The sequence below is a fragment of the Rattus norvegicus genome, chromosome 18 (genome assembly GCF_021556685.1).
Source record: "Rattus norvegicus strain SHRSP/BbbUtx chromosome 18, alternate assembly SHRSP_T2T, whole genome shotgun sequence".
NCBI classification, from domain to species: Eukaryota; Metazoa; Chordata; class Mammalia; order Rodentia; family Muridae; genus Rattus; species Rattus norvegicus.
In genome coordinates, this window is record NC_141551.1 from 78,884,478 (window position 1) to 78,909,540 (window position 25,063).

A 25,063-nucleotide genomic window follows, 5' to 3' on the forward strand; every position below is an offset into this window, starting at 1 on the left:
CCTGTCGGCGAGGCTTACCTCTGAGGTTTTGTTTGACTTTTCTAAAGTTTCCTTTCTAGTTTTATCTCAGCTTGAGTTTTCTTTAGTGATTTCATTTCTTCTTTATGTCTTGAGCTTATTTTTTTTTAAATCATTCCACTCCACTGTTTGTTTGTGTTTTCCTAGAGACTATTATGGGGTCATTAGTGAATTGATTCACATCCCCTTTAAGGTCCTTGAGCATACGATATAGCTATTTCGAAGTCCTCGTCTCATGTTTTAGCTGTATCACACACCGTGGGGCCTGCTATGGTAGAGTTGATGGGTTTTGGTGTAGACATATTGACTTGGTGTTAATGATTATCTTCTCGAGCTTCTGCCTGGGCATCTGGGTTTGGGCTGCTTGTGATGGAAGTTTTGGCATCTGGCCCTATGTCTGTTGGGAGAGCCCTCTCTTTCTTGGTTTCTGTTGCCCTCTCTGGATATTAGGAATGCATGCTGGCTGTGGGTTGCCTGTAGAAAATGCTCTAAGTCCTTCGCCAGGTGTGGTCAGTCACTGGGGCTCCCAGGTAGAAGGTGTGGCTAGGTACTGGGGGCTGACAAGAAGGAAGAGGGGTGGACTAGAGGGGTGAAATGAGAAAATCATCAGGTGGGAGGTAAGCTGGTTCCACCGTCTGGTTTGACAGAGTTCCCAGGCAATGGAGGTGGGGGCGGGCATGGGACAGAGCCCTGCAATCGGTCTGCTGCTGACAGAACTGAGACTGGGAAATTCACGGAGGAAGACAGGAAGCAGAGTCAAGGATTCCTACCTGAGTCCCAGGCTGGCGTGGCCTGTGGAATGTGCCTCTGCGTGCTGGCAGCTGAGACCCAGGATGGAGTTGAGGAGGAGAGCTGGCCTTGCTGTGAGGTTTAGCAACGTCTTCAGGAATGGAACCAGAAAGGGAAGAGAGACCCTGAAAGTGGTCTCCTACACGGCTGAGGATGAGACGGGGGAATTTGGAGAGGATGGCAGGTGAGAGTGAAGACACCCCATCTGATTCTCAGGCCTGCACATCCAGTGGGTACCCAGGTAGAGAGCGCCTCTTGCTGTTGGCTACTAACAGGGTAGAAGAGGAATGGGCTTGGAGTCCGATGAGCGGGTCCTCAGGAAAGAGGAAACCCGGATCCGCCTGAAGGATAGGGAGACTTCCCAGGGAATGTAGGCAGACACAGGACAGGCACCTGCGGGTGGTCTGCTGCACAGCCAGGGGCGAGACTCGGGCTGTTTTTGTCTTTTCTGACTCTGTATGAATTTAAGGACAGTTTTTTTCCTATTTCTGCAAAGAATGTGACTGGGTATTTTGACTGGGGATTGCACTGCTAATTCTCCAAGCCACGAGCGTATGATGTCTTTCTATTTCCTTGTGCCTTTCTTCAGAGATGTGAAGCTTTCACTACAGAGGTCTTTCACCTCCTTGGTTAGGGCTCCTCCTAGCTATTTGTTTTCCTTGAGGCTGTTGTGAGTGGGAGTGTGTCCATCACCTCCTTCTCGGTGTTTGTTGGTGATCTGCAGCAAAGCTAGTGATTGGTGCAAGGTGACTCTGGGTCCTGCCATATTGGTTTTGCTGGAGTGGTTGGTCATCTCTAGCAAGCCTAGTAGAAGTTTTAGAATCTCTTATCTATAACATCGTGTCACCTGCAAATAGAGTTAGGTTGACGACGTCTTTTCCTCGTAGTGACCCTTTAACTTCCCTCTCCTGACATACTGTTCCAGCTACTGCTTCAAGCAAATGGTTTGAGAGGAATGGGATGGTCGACAGCCCTGCCTTGTTTCTGGTTTGAGGGAGATTGCTTCAAGTTCTTCCAGTTAGTAGGGTGTTGGCTGTGTGTTTCTTGTACATAGCTTTTATTAGTTAAGGCAGGTCCCCTCTAGACCTATTCTCTCTAGTACTTTTAGCATAGAGGCATGCTAGATTTTGTAAACGTTGTTTCTATGCATCTATTGAGATGACTGTTTTCTGTCTTTCAGTCCACTTATGTGATTTGCTATATTTACTGCCTTGTATATGTTGAACTATCCCTGCATTTCCAGTATAACCTCAACTTATTCATGGTGAATAATATTTTATACATGAATGTACTTGGTTTTCAATTATCTTATTGAGGGTTTAAAAAAAGATCTATGTTCATTGGTGATACTGACCTGTACCTTTCTATAGAACCAGTGGATTCTGGAGACAAATACTGCCTTGATCTTTCATGTTATTTGTATTTTTGTAATAGGATCTGGGTAGGTGAGATTTTGGTTCTATATCTGATATTAATACAGGAGGGTGGGGTAGAACACAGGATGTGTGGGCTAGGTTAGGCCTGAAGGCTGTATATGGCTTGGGTGGAATAAAGGCAGTTGGACACAAGGCCTGGGGTAGCCTGTAAGGCATGCATCCTGGTCCAAAGCTGTAGTCTAAGATGTACATGAAGGTCAAGGAGGCAGTGTGAGGGGCAGGTTAAGCAGAGTCACCTAGCTAGGTCCTAAAGGTGTCTTTGCAGGATATGGCTGTGCTGAGAGGTAGGATGGATGTGGCAAGGGGTAGGTTAGGAGTAGGCTCTGTTTGTGCTGGCTGGAACCTGGGTTGGCAGTGGAATAAACAGGGGTGGCAGGATGTGGTGAGGGCACTGGTCATGGAACCTGGTTTTAATGCAGAGGTTTGGTGAGTGTCTTAGTCAGGTTTCTATTCCTGCACAAAACATCATGACCAAGAAGCAAGTTGGGGAGGAAAGGGTTTATTCAGCTTACACTTCCACACTGCTGTTCATCACCAAAGGAAGTCAGGACTGGAACTCAAGCAGGTCTGGAAGCAGGAGCTGATGCAGAGGCCATGGAGGGTGTTACTTACTGGCTTGCTTCCCCTGGCTTGCTCAGCTTGCTCTCTTATAGAACCCAAGACCACCAGTCCAGGGATGGCCCTACCCACAATGAGCTGGGCCCTCCCCTCCCCTTGTCATTAATTGAGAAAATGCCTTATAGCTGAATCTCATGGAGGCATTTCCTCAAGGGAGGCTCCTTTCTCTGTGACAACTCCAGCTTGTATCAAGTTGACACACAAAACCAGCCAGGATGCATAGAAGAGTGGATTAGACAGATTCACTCAGCTATACCCCAGTGAAGGACTCCCAGGATCTACCTGGGTAGAAAAGTCAGATGTGGTATTGGCAGCCTTTTCAAAAAGAGTGTCTCACTCATCTCTTCAGAACACCATGGAGGGCTCATTTTCTACTGTTATACCTAATCAGAGTTTGAACAGAGGCTAAGTTAAATATAGTAGAAGTCCTCTTTATAAACTTTTGTTTCTTTATGAGATTTCACTTGAGAAACCTTGAGAGGTTTACTCAATGTAGTTTGCAATATATTAGTTTTACTCATGTGTATTTATCAACACATAACCTGCATGTCATACAAGTAAAAATCTCCAACATCTTAGCAGTAGGTGTTATAACCCATGAATCATTGTTCTATGCAGCCAAAGAGAAAGCAGATTCCAGCTCAGAAGAGGATGCAGGAAGAGGTGGTGAGATGGCTCAGCAGATGATGGTCACTGCCACCAACCATGGGGATCTGAGTTCAAATCCTGGGAATCACAAGTTGGAATGGGAAAACTGACTTCTGAAGGTTGTCCTCTGACTTTCAAACATACATGTGGCACACACATGCCCAGGCATGCACACGTGTACACGCAGGCACAAATGTAGATTAGGTAACATAATCAAGATTGCAAAGAGAAACAGGACGATCTTCCTACAGGGGAGGGTTAGTCTCACTGGAGGCTCTCCTTAATGTAGGCAGGACGGCCATGCTTTCCAAGATTAGTGCTAATGCTCTGCTTGCTGGAGTCGTGCCATTGCTAGCTGTGACACATGTGAAGGTTTGCCTGTCGAGCATTAGTCTGGGGTCCATCTTTCCTACCAGCTTGTGTCTTCATGGTCTTTTCCTTTCTACCCTCTGTCTCCAGGGCTTAGTTCCTTGCCAGTGCTCTTTGGGTTCTCTCTCTCTCTCTCTCTCTCTCTCTCTCTCTCTCTCTCTCTCTCTCTCTGAACAGTTGCTTACCACTCCCTAGGTATAGGAGCAATCTTGGGGCACAGGAGCAAACACCCAGGGCTCCCTCAATAGCAGTCCTCAATAGCAGAAGGGAGACCCTCAATAGCTGAGAGGACTAAGTCAACGTGAACTGTCAGCTGTAGCTGGAGTCTATGGAAAGAGTAAAGCCTGGTTATGTGGAGGATGGATGGGAGGGCTGTTTAGACCGAATGGGTATGACAGACCATGTAAAGACATGGCATTTACAGCCACTTGTTTTTTAAAAAAATGTTTAATTTTATCCACCTTGTGCTTTTCATGTTCATTTATTCTTAGAGCTGTATCTCATTTAGTTTACAGATACTTGGAGATTACGAATGCTTCCACAATACTGCTATGTCTTCCACATTTGGATAGCACTATATTTAGTGTGGATTGAACTACGGTAGACTTGCTAAGAATTTCAAAATAGAAATATCGTCTATCTTAGAAAATATTCTGCATGCAATTTAAAATAATGTATATTTTTCTGTTTGGAGGTAAAGTGTATAATAATCGTTAGTTTTCCTAGATGGGTCAATAGTGCTGTTCAAGAATTCTGTATTTTTACTGATTTTCAGACTCATTATATTAACTATTAATATATCTGTATATATTCAATATATATTTTATGTATTATATACATATATTTCAATGATATGTGTGTTTGTATATATTCTCTCTCTATATATGATATATGTGTGAGTGTGTTAAAATCTGTGCATGATTTTGAGTTGAGTATTTTCTTTAAATACTCTAAGCAAAATCAATCCCTTGTTATTACAAATTTCCCTTGTTCATTATTGGTGATATGCTTTGACTGAGATTGAATTTTTCTAATAATATGGCCTCAACTATTTTGTTTTCTTATTTTTTAAAGTGTTTTATTTTCTACCACATCTTTTTACTTTTAGCGTATTGGCACCTTTTTACATAAAGGGCACTTCAGTTTTAAAAACTGTATTTCTTTTAAGTAGCATGCAGTTAGGTCTTCTTTTTTAATTCAATATGATAGATAGCATCTGCTTTTTAAAAATGTATTTAGGGCAGCTCTCTGCTCCCAAACCCCGTGGGAGAGAGACCTCACCGCCTGATCAGGTGGGCACTCCTGAGGCTGCAGAGCGGAGGGGACCACCGACGCTGCCCACCCCTGCCCACATCCCTGGCCCAAGAGGCAGCTGTGTGGGGCCTCTGGGTTCCCGTAGGGGAGGGCCCGGGAGCGGCAGGACCCCTGCGCCTGGGACACTGCCGGAGCCTGAAGGAGGCAGACCGGGTGGACAGTTCTCTGCACCCGGATCCCGTGGGAGGGAGAGCTGAACCTTCAGGGAGGCGGACACGCCTGGGAGACCAGAAGAGACTGCACTCTGTGCACATCCAGGCGCCAGAGGAGGGCACCAAACGCCATCTGGAACCCTGGTGCACGGAGGCTCCTGGAAAGAGCGGCGCAGATCTTCCCGGTTGCTGCCACAGCGGAGAGGACTTAGGCAGTACCCCACGAGCAAACTTGAGCCTTGGAACTGCAGGTAGGACCAACTTTTCCCCTGCAAGAAACCTGCCTGGTGAACTCAGGACACACAGAGGCAAAATTCCTCTAAGGCCGGGCACTTCCTGTGTTTACCGGAAGTCCCACACCGGCGGATCCCGGACCGCAGCAGCTCTCTGCTCCCAAACCCCGTGGGAGAGAGACCTCACCGCCTGATCAGGTGGGCACTCCTGAGGCTGCAGAGCGGAGGAGACCACCAACACTGCCCACCCCTGCCCACATCCCTGGCCCAAGAGGCAACTGTATAAGGCCTCTGGGTTCCCGTAGGGGAGGGCCCGGGAGCGGCAGGACCCCTGCGCCTGAGACACCGCCGGAACCTGAAGGAAACAGACCGGATAAACAGTTCTCTGCACCCAAATCCCGTGGGAGGGAGAGCTGAACCTTCAGACAGGCAGACACGCCTGGGAGACCAGAGGAGACTGCGCTCTGTGCACATCCGGGCGCCAGAGGAGGACACCGGACGTCATCTGGAGCCCTGGTGCACGGAGGCTCCCGGAAGGAGCGGCGCAGATTTTCCCGGTTGCTGCCACAGCGGAGAGGACTTGGGCAGTGCCCCACGAGCAGGCTTGAGCCTTGGAGCCACAGGTGGGACCGGCTTTTCCCCTGCAGGAGACCTGCCTGGTGAACTCAAGACACAGGCCCACAGGAACAGCTGAAGACCTGTAGAGAGGAAAAACTACACGCCCGAAAGCAGAACACTCTGTCCCCATAACTGGCTGAAAGAAAACAGGAAAACAGGTCTACAGCACTCCTGACACACAGGTTATAGGACAGTCTAGCCACTGTCAGAAATAGCAGAACAAAGTAACACTAGAGATAATCTGATGGCGAGAGGCAAGCGCAGGAACCCAAGCAACAGAAACCAAGACTACATGGCATCATCGGAGCCCAATTCTCCCACCAAAGCAAACACGGAATATCCAAACACACCAGAAAAGCAAGACCTAGTTTCAAAATCATATTTGATCATGATGCTGGAGGACTTCAAGAAAGACATAAAGAACTCCCTTAGAGAACAAGTAGAAGCCTACAGAGAGGAATCGCAAAAATCCCTGAAAGAATTCCAGGAAAACACAATCAAACAGTTGAAGGAATTAAAAATGGAAATAGAAGCAATCAAGAAAGAACACATGGAAACAACCCTGGACATAGAAAATCAAAAGAAAAGACAAGGAGCTGTAGATACAAGCTTCACCAACAGAATTCAAGAGATGGAAGAGAGAATCTCGGGAGCAGAAGATTCCATAGAAATCATTGACTCAACTGTCAAAGATAATGTAAAGCGGAAAAAGCTACTGGTCCAAAACATACAGGAAATCCAGGACTCAATGAGAAGATCAAACCTAAGGATAATAGGTATAGAAGAGAGTGAAGACTCCCAGCTCAAAGGACCAGTAAATATCTTCAACAAAATCATAGAAGAAAACTTCCCTAACCTAAAAAAAGAGATACCCATAGGCATACAAGAAGCCTACAGAACTCCAAATAGATTGGACCAGAAAAGAAACACCTCCCGTCACATAATTGTCAAAACACCAAACGCACAAAATAAAGAAAGAATATTAAAAGCAGTAAGGGAAAAAGGTCAAGTAACATATAAAGGCAGACCTATCAGAATCACACCAGACTTTTCGCCAGAAACTATGAAGGCCAGAAGATCCTGGACAGATGTCATACAGACCCTAAGAGAACACAAATGCCAGCCCAGGTTACTGTATCCTGCAAAACTCTCAATTAACATAGATGGAGAAACCAAGATATTCCATGACAAAACCAAATTTACACAATATCTTTCTACAAGTCCAGCACTACAAAGGATAATAAAGGGTAAAGCCCAACATAAGGAGGCAAGCTATACCCTAGAAGCAAGAAACTAATCATCTTGGCAAGAAAACAAAGAGAATGAAAGCACACAAACATAACCTCACTTCCAAATATGAATATAACGGGAAGCAATAATCACTATTCCTTAATATCTCTCAATATCAATGGCCTCAACTCCCCAATAAAAAGACATAGATTAACAAACTGGATACGCAACGAGGACCCTGCATTCTGCTGCCTACAGGAAACACACCTCAGAGACAAAGACAGACATTACCTCAGAGTGAAAGGCTGGAAAACAATTTTCCAAGCAAATGGTCAGAAGAAGCAAGCTGGAGTAGCCATTCTAATATCAAATAAAATCAATTTTCAACTAAAAGTCATCAAAAAAGATAAGGAAGGACACTTCATATTCATCAAAGGAAAAATCCACCAAGATGAACTCTCAATCCTAAATATCTATGCCCCAAATACAAGGGCACCTACATATGTAAAAGAAACCTTACTAAAGCTCAAAACACACATTGCACCTCACACAATAATAGTGGGAGATTTCAACACCCCACTCTCATCAATGGACAGATCATGGAAACAGAAATTAAACAGAGATGTAGACAGACTAAGAGAAGTCATGAGCCAAATGGACTTAACGGATATTTATAGAACATTCTATCCTAAAGCAAAAGGATATACCTTCTTCTCAGCTCCTCATGGTACTTTCTCCAAAATTGACCATATAATTGGTCAAAAAACGGGCCTCAACAGGTACAGAAAGATAGAAATAATCCCATGCGTGCTATCGGACCACCACGGCCTAAAACTGGTCTTCAATAACAATAAGGGAAGAATGCCCACATATACGTGGAAATTGAACAATGCTCTACTCAATGATAACCTGGTCAAGGAAGAAATAAAGAAAGAAATTAAAAACTTTTTAGAATTTAATGAAAATGAAGGTACAACATACCCAAACTTATGGGACACAATGAAAGCTGTGCTAAGAGGAAAACTCATAGCGCTGAGTGCCTGCAGAAAGAAACAGGAAAGAGCATATGTCAGCAGCTTGACAGCACACCTAAAAGCTCTAGAACAAAAAGAAGCAAATACACCCAGGAGGAGTAGAAGGCAGGAAATAATCAAACTCAGAGCTGAAATCAACCAAGTAGAAACAAAAAGGACCATAGAAAGAATCAACAGAACCAAAAGTTGGTTCTTTGAGAAAATCAACAAGATAGATAAACCCTTAGCCAGACTAACGAGAGGACACAGAGAGTGCGTCCAAATTAACAAAATCAGAAATGAAAAGGGAGACATAACTACAGATTCAGAGGAAATTCAAAAAATCATCAGATCTTACTATAAAAACCTATATTCAACAAAACTTGAAAATCTTCAAGAAATGGACAATTTCCTAGACAGATACCAGGTATCGAAGTTAAATCAGGAACAGATAAACCAGTTAAACAACCCCATAACTCCTAAGGAAATAGAAGCAGTCATTAAAGGTCTCCCAACCAAAAAGAGCCCAGGTCCAGACGGGTTTAGTGCAGTATTCTATCAAACCTTCATAGAAGACCTTATACCAATATTATCCAAACTATTCCACAAAATTGAAACAGATGGAGCCCTACCGAATTCCTTCTATGAAGCCACAATTATTCTTATACCTAAACCACACAAAGACCCAACAAAGAAAGAGAACTTCAGACCAATTTCCCTTATGAATATCGACGCAAAAATACTCAATAAAATTCTGGCAAACCGAATTCAAGAGCACATCAAAACAATCATCCACCATGATCAAGTAGGCTTCATCCCAGGCATGCAGGGATGGTTTAATATAAGGAAAACCATCAACGTGATCCATCATATAAACAAACTGAAAGAACAGAACCACATGATCATTTCATTAGATGCTGAGAAAGCATTTGACAAAATTCAACACCCCTTCATGATAAAAGTCCTGGAAAGAATAGGTATTCAAGGCCCATACCTAAACATAGTAAAAGCCATATACAGCAAACCAGTTGCTAACATTAAACTAAATGGAGAGAAACTTGAAGCAATCCCACTAAAATCAGGGACTAGACAAGGCTGCCCACTCTCTCCCTACTTATTCAATATAGTTCTTGAAGTTCTAGCCAGAGCAATCAGACAACAAAAAGAGATCAAGGGGATACAGATCGGAAAAGAAGAGGTCAAAATATCACTATTTGCAGACGACATGATAGTATATTTAAGTGATCCCAAAAGTTCCACCAGAGAACTACTAAAGCTGATAAACAACTTCAGCAAAGTGGCTGGGTATAAAATTAACTCAAATAAATCAGTTGCCTTCCTCTATACAAAAGAGAAACAAGCCGAGAAAGAAATTAGGGAAACGACACCCTTCATAATAGACCCAAATAATATAAAGTACCTCGGTGTGACTTTAACCAAGCAAGTAAAAGATCTGTACAATAAGAACTCCAAGACACTGAGGAAAGAAATTGAAGAAGACCTCAGAAGATGGAAAGATCTCCCATGCTCATGGATTGGCAGGATTAATATAGTAAAAATGGCCATTTTACCAAAAGCAATCTACAGATTCAATGCAATCCCCATCAAAATACCAATCCAATTCTTCAAAGAGTTAGACAGAACAATTTGCAAATTCATCTGGAATAACAAAAAACCCAGGATAGCTAAAGCTATCCTCAACAATAAGAGGACTTCAGGGGGAATCACTATCCCTGAACTCAAGCAGTATTACAGAGCAATAGTGATAAAAACTGCATGGTATTGGTACAGAGACAGACAGATAGACCAATGGAATAGAATTGAAGACCCAGAAATGAACCCACACACCTATGGTCACTTGATTTTTGACAAAGGAGCCAAAACCATCCAATGGAAAAAAGATAGCATTTTCAGCAAATGGTGCTGGTTCAACTGGAGGGCAACATGTAGAAGAATGCAGATCGATCCATGCTTATCACCCTGTACAAAGCTTAAGTCCAAGTGGATCAAGGACCTCCACATCAAACCAGACACACTCAAACTAATAGAAGAAAAACTAGGGAAGCATCTGGAACACATGGGCACTGGAAAAAATTTCCTGAACAAAACACCAATGGCTTATGCTCTAAGATCAAGAATCGACAAATGGGATCTCATAAAACTGCAAAGCTTCTGTAAGGCAAAGGACACTGTGGTTAGGACAAAACGACAACCAACAGATTGGGAAAAGATCTTTACCAATCCTATAACAGATAGAGGCCTTATATCCAAAATATACAAAGAACTCAAGAAGTTAGACCGCAGGGAAACAAATAACCCTATTAAAAAATGGGGTTCAGAGCTGAACAAAGAATTCACAGCTGAGGAATGCCGAATGGCTGAGAAACACCTAAAGAAATGTTCAACATCTTTAGTCATAAGGGAAATGCAAATCAAAACAACCCTGAGATTTCACCTCACACCAGTGAGAATGGCTAAGATCAAAAACTCAGGTGACAGCAGATGCTGGCGAGGATGTGGAGAAAGAGGAACACTCCTCCATTGTTGGTGGGATTGCAGACTGGTAAAACCATTCTGGAAATCAGTCTGGAGGTTCCTCAGAAAATTGGACATTGAACTGCCTGAGGATCCAGCCATACCTCTCTTGGGCATATACCCAAAAGATGCCTCAACATATAAAAGAGACACGTGCTCCCCTATGTTCATCGCAGCCTTATTTATAATAGCCAGAAACTGGAAAGAACCCAGATGCCCTTCAACAGAGGAATGGATACAGAAAATGTGGTACATCTACACAATGGAATATTACTCAGCTATCAAAAACAACGAGTTTATGAAATTCGTAGGCAAATGGTTGGAACTGGAAAATATCATCCTGAGTGAGCTAACCCACTCACAGAAAGACATACATGGTATGCACTCATTGATAAGTGGCTATTAGCCCAAATGCTTGAATTACCCTAGATCCCTAGAACAAAGGAAACTCAAGACAGATGATCAAAATGTGAATGCTTCACTCCTTCTTTAAATGAGGAAAAAGAATACCCTTGGCAGGGAAGGGAGAGGCAAAGATTAAAACAGAGACTGAAGGAACACCCATTCAGAGCCTGCCCCACAGGTGGCCCATACATATACAGCCACCCAATTAGACAAGATGGATGAAGCAAAGAAGTGCAGACCGACAGGAGCCGGATGTAGATCGCTCCTGAGAGACACAGCCAGAATACAGCAAATACAGAGGCGAATGCCAGCAGCAAACCACTGAACTGAGAATAGGTCCCCCGTTGAAGGAATCAGAGAAAGAACTGGAAGAGCTTGAAGGTGCTCGAGACCCCAAAAGTACAACAATGTCAAGCAACCAGAGCTTCCAGGGACTAAGCCACTACCTAAAGACTATACATGGACTGACCCTGGACTCTGTCCCCATAGGTAGCAATGAATATCCTAGTAAGAGCACCAGTGGAAGGGGAAGCCCTGGGTCCTGCTAAGACTGAACCCCCAGTGAACTAGACTATGCGGGGAGGGTGGCAATGGGGGGAGGTTTGGGAGGGGAACACCCACAAGGAAGGGGAGGGGGGAGGGTGATGTCTGTCCGGAAACCGGGAAAGGGAATAACACTTGAAATGTATATAAGAAATACTCAAGATAATAAAAAAAAATAAAATAAAAAAAATAAAAAAAAGAAATATATTTTAGGATCTTAGATGAATGGTCTCAGTGGAATAGTGAGTTTATATTTTCAATATGATTTATAAACTGCATAATGATAATGTTAGGATTTAACTTTTTTTTTCATTTCTTGACTAAGTAGGTGGCTGTAAGATATCCAAGTAGTGATGAAGAAAGAAGGGTTGAGCTAAATTCCCCCAAATAAACAAGCCAAAAATTTGTAAAAAAAAAAAAATGTATTTAGGCCATCTATATTTATTTTTTATTAGAACAATTAGGCTTAAGTTAATCATCTTATAAGTTTTAAAAACTTAATTCTGTTTCTGTTTATATTTTTCTATCTTATTTGAAGTTAAGTATATTTTTAAAAAATTATTTATTATTTATTTAATGTATATGAGTACACCATAGCTGTCTTCAGACACACCAGAAGAGGGCATCAGATCCCATTACAGATGGTTGTGAGCCACCATGTAGTTGCTGGGAATTGAACTCAGGACCTCTGGAAGAGCAGTCAGTGCTCTTAACTGCTGAGCCATCTCTCCATTATATCCTTCTTGTTGTCTATCTTCCTTTGTCACCATTTGTCAAAATGACATTGCACTTTATGTCTCTCCATTCAAACTGTGCTAAGCTTTCCTCCTGGAAACCTCATTTCCTGCTCAGTTTTCCTAAAGTGGATCTACCCACGACACAGCACTCTGTCACAGTACTGGTGTTCTGTTGGAAACAGCCTTGGGCAGTCTGAAAAAACGTTTTCTTCTGTCTTCTCTTTGAAAGACATGTTATCACTGGCTATGAAAATCTTGGTTGATAATATGGAGTTTTTCTCTAGTGTCTCATTTGCATAATTTTGTGTATTTGTTTCTCACATGTCCTCTCCCTCTGGCTGGTTATAACATGCTCTACTAGGAAATGGTTTTGAGTAATGATGCTGTAACTTGGGGTAATTTTCTTCATGGTTCTTTGCTTGGAATTCTTTGAGTTCCTTATAATTGTAGATGGGTAGAGTTGCTTCGTTTACCTTTTGAAAAATTTCCACCAGCAAATTATTCCACAGTTCATGCATACATTTCCCTTTTGAACTAAATATATTTCCCCAATTTTTAAATTTTAATTTCCCTTTCCTTCCAGTTCCCATCCAGTTACTTTTCCATGCACAGAATGCTGTTGGCACACCCAGCGTATCTCCTTTTATCTTACACAGTAGCCTCCTTTTCTGAAAGCATCGCTTTTACATTCCTCATTCCTCTGCTTTCAAAACTGAAGAATTTATTATTTTTATTTTTAAATTCTGTTTGTGCATTTGTGTGTAGCCATGTAAGAGAACGTCCCTGCAGAGGACAGAAGAAAGTGCTAGGTCAACTGGTGCTGTAATTACAGGAAATCGTAGACTGCTAGACATGGAAATAGAACTCTAATCCACTGTAAGAGCAACGTGAGCTCTTAGCCACCAAGTCACCTTAACCTCTTATTGTTTAGGTGTTGTTGCTGGGGCAGGGTATGTATTCAATGGTCTATATGTGGAGGTCAGAAGACAACTTTGTGGAGTCAGTTTTCCCCTTTCCCCTTACGTGGGCTCTCACAATCAAGCTCAGTTCACTGACTTCATGTAGTAAACACTTTACCCACTGACTCGTGCTTTTTTAACTTAAAATATATATAGAAAACATAGTTGGGGAGAAGGCTCTATAGTTAAGAATGTATACTGCTCTTGCAGAAGACCAGAATTCAGTTCTCAGCACCCACATTAGTAGACTTGAAACCTCCTGCTACTCCAGCTCCAATGGATCTGATACCTTGGCCTTTGTGGACACATGCCACCCACAGATGCATATATAAACACGTGGTTAAAATTAGAGTAAATCACAACCTCCTGTCTGAGGACTAGCTTTCAGGGTATCAAAAGGCGCCATGCAAGCTTCCAAAGGAAGGAAACAAACCACAGTCTTCCACAGTTCTGACACTTATGAAGCACAACAATAACATTATAACCCTAAAGGTGCAATGGTGGCACACATATGTTTGTGGTAACTGTCAGCTCTTTAATTGGACTTAAGACCTGCTTGACAAGAGGGAAATCATGGCTGGCTCTGGAAATTTAACCAACTACTTGGAACTAGTCATGGATCTTGAAAGAAGCAGTCACCACTTTACCTAGCCTGCATAATCCATAACTACAGTCTAAATAGTTATTTGTTGTTCTACCCACAGGTAAGTGTGGTCCTTACTCCTCATCAAGGAAACCTCTCTGTGCAATAAATGGAGATCATTACAGAAAACCCAAACCAGTCAAGGGATGTGAAGTCCATTTCCAGGGGATACATCTATAAAATGACTTCCACACTCAAAGCATGGGGATCATCTCAAAAGAGGAGGCAGTAAGACTGTAAGATCTAGAGGATTGGGAAGTTGGCTGGGATATTCTTATTTCCTGGTTATAGCAGAAACTCCATTCATAAACACTCACTAATAGAACTGTCTAAATTTGGACTGAACAAGAATAACAATAAACATACAACAGAGACAGGAGAAAGCCTAGGAGGCCTCAACCCTACACAAAGAACTACAGGCAACTAAAGACTGCTGAGAGTGGGAGAAATAGTCTTCCCCAGGAAAGAGCAGACCAATTGGTTCTCCAATACCAAAAGGTTTGCCCTTAAAACATACAAACAAGTAACAGTATACAAACTGAGATGGGTGTATTTGTGTATTTAGGTATATAGACACATATACATATAGGCATGTGACAGCATTAATCTAAAAAAGGTCACGAATTTGAAAGATAGCAAAGATACATATATGGGATGGTTTGAAGGGATAAAAAGGAAGGGGAAATTATTGTATTATAATCTCAAAAATTAAGAAAAAAATTAAAGAAATTATGCTGTGTTATAAAAAGCGATAATAAGCACTTAGTGTTGTCTGTATTCTACCATTTCTGGGTTTGTGTTGTTTTCAGGTAGCTGTTTTTAATCTTTATTTTATTGTGTGTATCCTACTTATTTTTCCTTTGGTGGTTTATTGATTGTCAAGGTAACAGGATCTAGGATCATTGAGGAGACTAGCGTATGGGCATGTAGTATATGGTGGGGGATTCTCTAGATTGAGTAGAGTGAAGGGAGGAGGCCCCTATATGTAGAGAGCATCATTCCACGGGCTGGGGTCATGCACTGGACAAGAAGGACCAAGCAGCCTGAACCTCAGCCTTTCTCCTCACTCTGCCTCTGACTGTGCAATCAGAGTGAGCAGCCACCTTACACCCCATCGTGATGTGCTGTACCATCCAGAGGGAGTAAGAACACTGCCTCCTGAATTGCCTGTGCCAGGCCTCTTGTCACAGCAACAGGAAAAGCAACAGGCACAGGCTGCTCATTGTTGACTGAGTTCTAGATACTATAGTGAATTTCGCCTTGTTTGGGGCTTTATGTCTTTCCACTTTTTAACATTTTTAAGCCTCCTCTTTCTGAGATGCAGTTAAGTTACATGTATCTTGAGTTTTTGGATGAAACTAGAGCGTCGTTTAAAATTGGACTAATTATCTCCATATTTCTGAGTCCAGACAATTGTGAATATCTCCCCTGTTCATGGGGCGGGGGGTGGTGCAGATAGGGGAAGGCTACCCTATTCTTCCTTGTATTATTGGAAGTGTTGTTGCCTAAATAATGTCCCAAGGTAGCAGGTATGGTCTGTCTGCTTTAACTGCAGAATGCAATGATATTTTGTGATTTTATCAGGTTCTGAAGTCATTCACATGTCAATTTTGGCCATTCCCTCAGAATATTTCCTTCTTATTTACCTGCTAAACGTCATTCTCCTGAGCCAGGCAGCTAATTAAATATTGCTAAGAACATTGGCTCATGCCTTTGCTGGAGTGTGTGATTCACAGCCCCTGGGTGAATACGGGTGGGTGGAATCAGTGTGTAGTGGTGCATGTCCTTGCTTCACTTTTAAAGAAACTGCCAAAGAGTTTCCCAGCGTGGAGTGAGTCTCACAGCACCACACGTGAGTCCTGCCTCTTTAGACCTTTGTCAGTGACTGTAGGCTTTGATTTTTAAACCTACTTAACTTATGGTTCCTACATGCTTCAACCTCCCTGCTAGCTCATCACCCACCAGTGGTAAGGGAAAGAAAGGTTACTAGGAATCGGGTTTAGTGAACCTGTTCAGAAATAAGTCTCTGGGTGATTCCAGTCTTCGTTGTCAGCAGTGCAATCCACTAGCAAAACACCAAACATGAATCGGTAGCAGTGGCTCCATCCAGAAGAAACTGCGAGGCTCCCTGGATTGGCATGAACCCGAGAAGTGGCAAGAAGCAGCGGGATACCACCAGAAGGTCTTTGGTGAATTTCTCTTTACAAAGCTAAAACAAGTGAAGATTAAGCAAGATGAGCTAATGCAAGAATGTTGTCGGCGAAGTACAGCCTCAGTGAGGCCAAGCGAAGACCAGTAAAGAGTGGCAAGTCAACCAAGGCAAGAGCATCATTCACTGTCAGTTGGGTTCTATTTATACTCTTTCCAAACATCACGTGACCTCTCAAGCATCTGCTCCAGCAAAACGTCACATGCCCTTTCACCAGGCAACTTCCAGAAAACAGCACATGTCGGCTTCAGCAAAAACATCCTCTCTGAAAAACATCACATGACAACTGAGTCTCCAATAAAACTAGAAATTCCCACTTCAAACGACTTTATCATAAGACTTCTGGTTGCAGCCCTTATAGAGGGTGTAATGTTTATATAGTGTGGTTTAGTTTGCATTTCCTTAATGCAACACTGATCACCTTTTCATACACCGATCAGCCTCTCACGCATCTATTCTGTGAAATATCCGTAGAAATCTATTGTCTGTTTATTAGTAGGCTCTTGGTCTGAATGTTGTTGATGAATAAGGGGCTTTGTCTGTGTAGCCTTCCTGCCAGCCTTTTTCTTATCACAGATGTATCTTGGACAGGCTTCCCCTTAGTCTCTTTCTTTTTTACACTGCAGCAATGGTGTCATATAAAGGAAAGAATGTTGAGATCTTTATGAGCTTCAATGTATGCACTATCATGTTTCCAATGACACGCACCTTCACCAAGCTCAACTTGTCTCCTCACCTGTACAGACTGACAAACACTTCAGAGGTCTCCAGGTCTTTCTACACTAAGCTTTAGTCTCCCCAAATCTGCTAGCAATTCTGGCTGCCTTTGCCCCACTGAACGTCATCTTGTGTCCCCCACCCAGGGCATTTCATTCTCTTGGTTTCTGCTCCTTATTATGTCCTGGAAACTCTCTCGGCAAAAATCCAGAGCTGCCCCAGAGAGATTGGTTCCCAGGTTTGTATCTCTCAGGGAACTGTTCTCAGAGATAGTCAGGTAGACCCTAATGTCTATTTTCTTTGAAGCTATTTTAGAGGTGTTCTATGACCTCTCATTGAATTTACTTTTTTCATTATTGCATGTGAGAAGACAAATCAGGTCTCTGTAACTTCATTGCAGGCTGAAGTGGAGTTGCCATCAAGGGCAGAGTGCTGGCTGAGAGCTAAAGACAGGAAGGAAGGTGTTACAGTCTGTGGAGCTCATGGGGGAGGCTTCTAAGAGGAGCTACCCTAGCTCCCCTATGCCTAGGAAGGCTTGACCTCTCTGAGGACCTGTGAGTTGTGCATAGTGTGCTGTGGTTCAGAAGCAGAGCAAAGCAATCCAGTCATGTGACCCTAGTGTGGAGGTTGTAAGAGTGGTGACGGCTGTGGTTGTGGTGGTGTTGGTGTGCTTAGGGCAAGAGAGCACACATTTCCGGATTGTGTGTTAAAGAGTTGGAACTTGCTGACTCTCTTAGATCGAAATGCTTGCATAGAACCCAGTGACTTGCTACCTGTTGCTTAACAAATCCCTGCGGCAGACAGGCTGCTTGTCCCCATATGAAGTACGAAGGGCACCATGACTCCTGCTCTCCAGCCATGCTTGACCTTGTTCTATTCCTGGTATTACAGGCCAATGGCTCCATCTTGGTCCTTTGACAATCTTCCCTAACCCTCAACCTCTCTCGCCTCACCTCTGTGTGTTGCTCCTACTCCCCAGATGACACAAGATTCTGTAATGCACAGGCATTAATAAACAAAGGGAGCCAGTGGGTAATAAAATATATATCATCTTCATCCACACCGTCAGCCAAATGCATAGTATATCCCATGATGGTGTGGGGCACACATATGCACACCAATACACACTGTAGGTCATCCTCACTCACAACCAGATACACTATGTACCAGTGATGGGGTGGACACACGAATGCACACCGATACACACTGATGGGAAATCTAGATGTGGGTTAAAGTAAAGGTCAAAATAATGTAGTAAATCTCTGCCCTCTCCAGAGAAACACTTCAATGGAGAGGCATAAATGCTGTGCTGATTGGGAGGTCCTAACAGGGACAGGGTTGCCTTTCCTCCCAGGACTTCCTAGAGCGCCACATGGCTAATTGGGCATTTGGAAATTTGTAAGAGGCTGAAAATATTTATAACCATAGGAATTATTATTATTGTTATTCTAATGCATGCCTTCTGTTACCTCTCCTGGGGAGAAAATTGGTAGGTACTCGGTCTGTGGAGCAGAAAGGAATGCACCCTGACAAGGTGTTTTTGTGAGTTTGTTTTCTTTGGTGTGCAATCACGAAGACTGCTCCTTAATGGTCTCCTGGTGGGTTACAAGATCCCAGGCTGTAATTGTGCCATTGCCGCTTGGAAAATTTTATCCCTGTCAATTTCGTCCCTTCGGTTATATTTTACTAATAAAAACGTCAATGCACAACACTCACTTTGCTGCCTTTTCCTTCTGTCCCTAGCTTGGATCTCATCACAGTTCACGATTGTCTGCTGGAGCTTTGAAACTTCCGGGCTGATCTCTGCTTCCCGTCTTCAGATGGGAATAGAAGCCAGTAAGGTAGGTCTTACTGATTAACAACTTCCTGGGGCTTACTGCAAGTCAAAGACAATGGAGACTTCTTACCTTCCCTACAACATCGCCAAACCCAAATGCCTGTCAATCTAGACATTGTTGGTTAGGTACCTAGTCTGCGGTAAACTCAGAAGGCTACAAGGTAATTTTTTCTTAGTCTGCGGTAAACTCAGAATGCTACAAGGTAATTTTTTCCAGCAGTGGGCAGGTCATGCTGAAGACCACCACATGCAGACCCACCTCCTTCTATGCCCTGTGCCTACTCTGCCCCTTAAGTACGATCAAGGGTTACACAGAGAAAGACCCAGCAGAGTCTGTGATTTAAGTGGTTCCATGAAACATGTTCATGAAGGCTGATGATGAGGTATGAGGGAAACAAAGAGAAGGAAAATGGAGGGAAAGAAAGGGAGAGAGAGAGAGAGAGAGAGAGAGAGAGAGAGAGAGAGAGAGAGAGAGAGATGATACTACAAACAGCGAGTCATCTAAACACTATGTAATCTAGTGGCTTGAGTTCACTGAGAGAAGCTGTAATTCTTATCTCTCTGGCCATGGGACACTCACTCCCTTTAGCAGTTTCTCTCCATTCAGTTTACCCAGGCTTGCCCATTTCAGTCCTTCCTCAATGACCAAGAGGAGTAGTGGGCAATTAAACAGTCATGAGCTGCCCCCCCCCCCCGTGGACCAAGTCTATGGGAAGCAAGTAGACACCTCTCAGGCTGAGGAACAAATGCTAATCTTGAAGGGGTCAGCATTACTCAAGGTGTTGAGTCCCACCTGGCCTTGTCAGCTATGGGCATGAAGTTCCCACACCTGCCTGTTCCATCCACACAGATTCAGCAATAAGGGCTTCCTTCAGGCTGAGCACACACTTTCCAACCTTCCTACCGGATGCCCGGAATTCTGCCCCTTGCTCTGTGTTGCCTGGACGCATCTCTTCCTACCTTAGATCTGTGCAAACCATATCCAGCCAGGCTTTCTCTGGCCCTGCCTGCCATTTATCCTCTTGGCTGTTATTCTGAAGTCTTCCTATACTACACAATACGTTGGTCAATGTCCCCCCACCCACCCAGTGACCAAAAGTGTCACTTCACCTATATAGAGCAAGGCGGACTTTGCAAATGTCCCGAAGGCCTTGAGATGGGGAGATTACTCTGGACCGTCTACACTGGCACCATCTAACCTTTATGTGAGGAAGGCAGGTTAAAGGTCAGGTCAAAGGTCCAGGTCAAAGTCAGGCATGTAACAATAGAAGCAAGAAAGGTGGGGGTGGGGTGCAGCCTCCAAGGAGGGGTGGGAGGAGGGAGGGAGAAGAGAAGATGTGGAGCTGCTGGCCTTGAAGACAATGGTTTCCAAGCAGCACTGCTAACAGCCTGAGCTTTGGTTCAGGACTCCAGCTCTTCAGCACAGCCTTGCAGTCCACGTGTGCATTTTTTGTCCATGGTAAGATTTACATTTGCCATAGAAAACAAGCTCAAACTTCACATTCTCTGTTCTCTGCTTTCATCCTGAGGAAAATCCCTGGTCTTCCTAGACCCAGCTTTTATCCGAAGTTCTAGTCTGGAGTGGCCGACTCCCCTCAGAAGCATGTACATCTGGTATCGACTGCTTCTGACTGGCTAATTGAGAGCTAACCCTGCCCTTTCTCAACGCTGGTCCCTGAGAATTCCTTAAATCCAAGTTCTTCCAGCTTTTCCATGGTTCTGTGCTCGTCACCTGATTTCTGCCTCTGGGGACAGGAAAGGATGGATTCATGCTCCTTCCGTGTCCTGGGTACATCTTTCCCACACCTTCCCTGGACACGTCATGAAGCATGTCCCCTCACACAGTGGGACTATCAGCCTGGTACCCAGGCTTTCTCCCCAAGGCAGCTGACCAGCGAGCAGGGTGGGATTCACCCTGCTTGCCATGGCCCTCCCTCTGCACACTCAGGATCACCAGCAGGATCTTAAAGGACCCAGTTCTGAGTTGAGTTTTCTAGCCCTGTTTCTTTATTCCAGTGATTAATATTAATAAATCCTTAGTTTCCTTTCTGAGAAATCCTTAGCACTTTATTTGAAAGATAAAAAAAGCCTATTTTGTATGAAAGCTTGAAGTATACAATTTTCCGACCTCTTTTCTTTACTAAGGCTATGTCTGTCTGTGTGTGTGTGTGTGTGAGAGAGAGAGAGAGAGAGAGAGAGAGAGAGAGAGAGAGAGAGAGAGAGAGGAGGGAGGGAGGGGGAAAAGGGAAGGAGAGGGAACAAGGGGAGGGGGAAGGAGGGAGAGAGAGGAGAGAGTGGAAGAGAGAGGGGGAGAGAGGGAGAGACAGGGAGGGAGGAAGAGAGGAAGAGGAAGAAGAAGGGGGGGAGAGAGAGAGACCATGAAAATGTCCAACACTTCAAGCAGAAATCGAGGAGGAAGGATCATACTCTCGTCTGCAAATGTATTAAGAACTGAGCAGTTTAACTGACACAGGTGTTGAGCAGCGAACTTCCCACAGAAAGACCACAAAACCAGAACCACAGTCAGTTTAAAATAATTCAATTAAGTGAAAAAAATCACTCTATAAATACTCATACTGGAATGTCCAATGGCACCCCAGGGCTGTGATGAATTGAGTGTTTCCATATCAAAATTAACCCAGTTTTTAACATGTGCATTTATAGTATGGGCATGTCTGGGGTTCATGACGCTCATTTTTTAAAAAAAAACATATTAAATATATGTTCCATTAAACCAACTACTATGCATACACAAGTCTCTGTAGTAATATAATTTATATAGGGGCGAGCATAAAAACACATGTCCTTTTAAGATTATGGTGATTTAAAAAACTGTGTCTCCCCATCTCTACTCTGGACACATCCGTGTATGGACATAGAGATTTTCTTTGCTGTTATGGTTTTCACAGGCCCTACAACCTGCACGGGGTTTTCTGGAAACCAAGTGCAGGGTTTTGTGTGTTGTTTTATTTTTTTAAACTTCTTTCTTTGGGGTGGGGGTGGGCAGCAGTGTAGCTTGGGCTCCTGGCTTTGACAAGTTGCCGCTCTTACCCTGCAACAGCCAGGGCATCTCTTTTCTCTTTCCCAGCGGCTCTGAGGCTCCTCACTGGCCTTCAATAAGGACACTGTGTACCGTGGAGCAGCTGCGCAAGGCTTCACAAATGCTGGCTGACAAGAAGTGACAGCCCTGTATATCTCTCACTGGCATTGACAGCTGACAGATGGATACCACTCACACACAGAAGAAAAGCCCCCGGGACGGTTCGCCAGCATTACTCTCTGTTCACAGGGCCACATGTGATGGAGTGCTGCTCGGAATAATAAACCCGGAGGATGGCTGCAGCGTGGGCTTCTCATACAGCACACAGGACTTGTCCCCGCTCTAAAACACGAACAAATAGATACACAGAAGCTCTGTCTTGTGGGTTATTTTGTCTGTTTTTGTTTAGAAATGAAAATGAAAAGCGACGAGAGGCAGAAGAAAGGAGGGAAGGCCAGCATTTGTGAGGAGACTTGTCCAGGGAGTGTGGGACACAATCCATGGAGCAGCCCACGCCCCGCGTGGGCTTTGCTCGATACCGCCAGCGCCCCTCCGATCTGTTTGTTATTATCCTTGCGCTGTTGTTATTTTCCTTCAGAAACCAGGCCATTTTTTAAAGTATGGCTGTTTGGTTTGTTGGAAGATGGTGTCATAAAACTGGATGGGAGGCTCCCTGATACAACGCAGGGAGGCGTGTGGGAGGGGAAAGAGGAAGGGGATGAGAAACCAGGATTGTCCATCTGAACAGAAAGGTGATGAGGACCAGGGGAAGAAGAGGAGAGGGCAGCCTGGGTACAGAACTGCAGACATCAGAAAATATCGGTAAGAGTTTCTGGGTTCGAAGTGGGCCATCGCTCAGTGTTTGCCGTGGCTGTCTGCTGCGCGGCCCCGCGGATGCATTTGCTCTGGAGTGTGGAGGTCTGCAGGAGCTGTTCCTCCAGTGTGAGGGCATCCCTTTCAACTGCCAGATCAGGTTGTCTCTAGAAGGATGGAGAATTTGAAGACAGCCCCAAGCACACAGCATCTGCCATCACCTCTTACCTGAATGACCCAGAGCATGGGGCAAATTTGAACTTTGAGTTTTAGGCAAATTGAGCAGAAGCTTGCAAGAGTATTCAAGTGATTCAGTCCCACTGGCAGCATCACGTGGTAACCCTTGGTCCCTACTGAGGTTCAAGCACCATCTTAGCTAGCTCCCAGGGTCCCCGGCTGGCTTGGGAGAGATCCCGTCTCCCAGCATGTTGTCCTTGGTGATCATACAATTGCTCCATCTCTATGTTTGGCCACCTGAAGTTCTGATAGGGAATCAGCAGGGGTGCGGAAGATGACTTACAATAGTGCCTTCTGTGGTTACTATGGAAACCTCAGGTGAGGCTCCCCAGGACTCTGCCTTGCCCTAGTTCCTAGTTCCTGGGGATGAGGAAAACTGATGGGAAACCTTGTTTGTAGGTGAGTAGAGAAAGAGGCTGGCACCATGTCAGTCGTAGGCGACTGAGCATGATGGGAAAACTAGGAAAAGAGGGCTGCTCAGGTCAGGACAAATGAACGATCCCAACACAGATGGGGTTTTCTTCGGCCTCTCCACAGCTCGTCTCTCCTTCCTTGTGCTGGCCCTGCACACTGTGTCAGCTTGGAGGTCCTTAGTTGATGCAGTGGTCAGGGTGGCCAACTTTGCAAACATAAAGGAATGTTTATATTTTAAACCTCTGCAATCAGTTAGTTCAGCATGTCCTACAAGTGCCTAGGGGAAGGCTATGGAGTCACAAGCGTGATTGTGCAAGTGGGACACCAGGGACACCATCTTCTCCCATAATGCACCGCTTCCTTCCACTCTTGCAGCATGGAGCCTGGTGTCCCTACACAGACCAAGTTACGCTGTAACTTGAGTGGGTGTGTGTCTGCTGTCAGCTGCATGGGGGCCTCACCACACTGCCTGTTCTAGAATGACCCCTTTGATTGAGGATCTGTAAGCGTTTCCCAAAGTCCCGACTAAGGAAGTTTTGCAGCATTCATGAGTCATGGTATTTATTACTCAAGGTCTGTGTTATGCTCTTCAAAGCAGCAAATACAACATTCACTTATTCAAATCACCTCATTTGTCTCTTGCAACTTCATAAAATGTTCCTGGAATGGAAATTTCCCAAGTGGGTCTTGGCCAGAGGAAGTTTCCAGCAGGAATAAGCAAGGAAAACAAAGAAAGGGGGTGGGGGGCTCGCTCTCACTTTACGGCTTCTTTTCCTTTTAATTAAATAAAAGCAACGGACTGCACAGAGCTGGATTTCTGCCATGTTAATCAACCCGAGGAGAGAATGGCACAGAGCGGCAAAAATCCAAAACCACAAAGGGCGGATCATTTAGAAGCTGGGTCTGCGTCCTCATATATAGAATTTCATTTCTATAATTCCTCTGAATGGAGCTGTGAAACACACTCAGCCTGTGGAATGTGGACCCACACTGAAAATGGCTGACAAGGAAGCTCAGCTGAGCTGGGCCCATTGAGTGAGTACTAAAGCTGCTCAGCCCTCTAATAAGGTGTTTCCAGAAGGTTTCGTGTACAAAGATCTCTGCCCAAAGGCACGGCACTCTAGGACCGTTGTGAAGAGTATGAGTCACTCTGAGGGCCCACAAGGCAATGACTACTGTTGTCTCCTGGTTTGGAAATGATGAAACCGAGGCAAAGAGAAACTTCTTTCCCAGGACTAATGGGAAATAGAGAGGCATATAGAGTCTTTGTTTCTGTATTAGGCTGGGTTCTTAGTGGAACTGAATCAAAAGAGGAAAAGCAAAGCTATATGGTTCGGGAGGTTTTACTGTAATGGCTTGAAGCATGTAGGGGTTAAGTCATGCAGTGATGGCTGACAGCACGCTGGAGAGGCATCGAGGCAGCAGCAGAAGCAGCAACAGGGTAGATGCACTCAGAAGCAAAGAGAACAGACAGACAAGTACACAGCACTGCTCTCTCAAGCGTCTTTGTCTCTGGGCCATCCAAGAGAAGGTGCC

The 25,063-nt window shown here is 44.2% G+C and overlaps 1 long non-coding RNA gene across 3 annotated transcripts in view; it reads left to right on the forward strand.

Moving 5' to 3' along the window:
• Positions 1-22,439, forward strand: part of LOC102552707 (uncharacterized) — a 58,929-nt gene extending 36,490 nt beyond the window's left edge. For 2 of the 3 annotated variants that reach the window (XR_015642722.1, XR_015642723.1), the window contains 2 exons: positions 18,930-19,027; positions 22,112-22,439. This is a non-coding gene — a long non-coding RNA (uncharacterized LOC102552707). The remainder of the gene's footprint in view (positions 1-18,929; positions 19,028-22,111) is intronic. The other variant, XR_015642724.1, reaches the window with a different exon arrangement.
• Positions 22,440-25,063: the final 2,624 nt, after the last annotated feature.